Source organism: Parus major, chromosome 8 (assembly GCF_001522545.3).
Source record: "Parus major isolate Abel chromosome 8, Parus_major1.1, whole genome shotgun sequence".
Lineage (NCBI taxonomy): Eukaryota > Metazoa > Chordata > Aves > Passeriformes > Paridae > Parus > Parus major.
In genome coordinates this window covers 29,033,230-29,035,685 of record NC_031777.1, presented here as the reverse complement: position 1 = coordinate 29,035,685, position 2,456 = coordinate 29,033,230, and positions in this window count along the sequence as shown.

The following is a 2,456-nucleotide window of genomic DNA, read 5'->3' as shown; positions in this document are numbered from 1 at the left end:
AGGAGAAATGGCACAGAGGAGTGAGAGGAAAGGTGCTGAGGTGGTGAAAAGCTGCGAGTCTGTGGTGCCAGTGCCTGGCTCCGTCAGGGAGGTGAGGAGCCTGTGATTTGTGGGAGTCCTTTCAGAACCTGGGCCACTGCTGGGTGTGTGAGTAACTAATGCTCCTCGGCTTTGTGTTTGAAGGCAGCAGCAGAAACACTGATGACACGAATTAATTGCCTGGTTTTCAGCAGCTAATGCAGAGGTAAAGAGAATTACTACACGATTAACATAGTTTCCAATTAAAGTCCCCTGTAGTTACCCAAAAACATTAATTTCTAGTAACTTGGTAATTTAACTTGTGTCACCCTTGTACACAAATGCATCAGGGCATTCTGTGGGCTTGTCTGTGCTTAAACCTCTGACAAAAACCATGCTGAAAACCCCTGAAAATAGCCATGAATTTTTAACAATTATTTGTAGCAAGCTCTGAAGAAAACCCTGCTGTGGTGAACTAAAGGATTTACTACAAATTCAAGGACCACAACCCAGCTGCTGTTTTAGCACTGCTACTTTTCCTCAGTTAAAAGGGAAAAACTTTCACTGTTTAATAAGTTCAGAGATGTTTTAACCACTACATTTTTTTATCCAGTTGGAAAAAGACTGAGAGAAGAGAAACCATTCCAGCCTTCTAGGGAAGTCTGCTGTTGGAATGGTAGAACCACATTTTCCTTTTCAACACTTCTGTGCTACAGCTCTTGTAATTCCACATGAACATTTCTATTCCAACAATTCTCAACCAAAGGCCTTTGGAAGAGCAGCTCCTTACAAGAGGTGGTCTGTGGGTGGGTCTGTGCACATGGAAATTTTTGGAGGTACCTGAATTCAGGTGGTGGAGCTGTGGAAGGACAATTAGCCTTCAGCTCCCATCTCAGCCAAAGCTCCTGTCCTGCAGTGGGTGGTTGGTCCATGATGGAGCTGGGAATTCAGCACAGAGAGGTTCCTGCACATGGAATATTCCCCCAGCTCCTCTCCCCCTCCCCAGTGCACTTCTGTGCCCTGCAGTGCTTCCTCCCCTCCTCAACAGCACAGCCACCGAGCTCCACAGTAAATCCTCCTGCAACCCATCCCCACAGGCTCCCCATGGTTCTCCCTGTTCTCCTGAGCACTTAAAGCCTTCCTGCTGGGAAGGGGAGCAGAGGAGAGCACCAGTGGAACCAGATCACACCAATTACACCCCCCTGCTCTGTGACAGGAGCTGTTAATGATGCAGCAGCTGATTGCTTTGCTTTTCTTAACTGTGCAAAGCACAACTTGGTGTCTCATTTCCTGTCCACTGCCACCCAAAGGAACCTGACCTTTGCTAAAGCTGCATCTCCTTGTGCTTCACTCACCAGGAATCTTCTCTCTTCTAGCTCTGACATCCACAATTCTCATTTTGACATCTAAATTCCATAAATATGTTGTTTACTCCCTCTTCTGGGCTAGTAATGAAAAATAAGAAGATCAAGCCAAACATCCTCACACACCTGTTAGTAAAAAGTCATATTATGCCAAATATTAGCAGGATGCAGCAGTGCAGAGGTTACTGATTTAGACAAATAATGTGTGGTGTTTTTTTCCTTGAAAACAAATGAACATTTTGGCTTTCTGGAATATTAATTAACACATGCAAATGCACTCTCCAGCTCTGACACAGACACAGATCTGGTCTAGTTATGCCTGAAACCTATCCATTAGTCACTTCTTGCTCATAAAAGTAAAAGGTGCTTTAATGAACAAACATGATGCTTATTATTTGGATCAGCAACACTTGTGCCTCTGTGCCTGAACAGCACTTAGACCAGGTAACATTTGGTTTACAACACAACAATAAAATCTGCTTTTATTGCAAATAAACAGAGTATTCACACCTTACAATATTGGTTTAGATGCAGGATTATATTCACTTTTAGAGGATTTAATATTAATATAAAAGGCACATGCACTTCATGTTTTCACACCTCTTTTATTTCCCAAGCAGCGTTAATATGGTTTTTAAATATTGCATTTACTTTGTTAAAACATGAAACTATTTCTGTACATTTGTTTGCAATCTGAGAACACACACCATCAAGTAATCATTTGTACAGTAACAACACGTATCAAAACAAAAAAAATCATCACAGCCCAGAATTTTCCACATCCACCCCCTTTTGCTTTGATTTAAAAGCTGCTCTGGCAGGAGAAGCCTCACCATTATGGTAGTTGAAACAGGAAACAAACACTGCTCTCTTCCAATAATTGTCTCCAGCTGCTTTGATTGGTTGCAGTTAATATTAATAGTATAACCTTTAAAAATTGTGGGGAAAGGTAATACTTTATCTTCACTCCTCATATTAAGGCTCCAAAGCAAGCTTAATGAGAAACCATTAGAAAGTCATACTGCTAAATAGTATCTTAACTCCCAATTCAGCCTATATAATTACAGCAGGGCT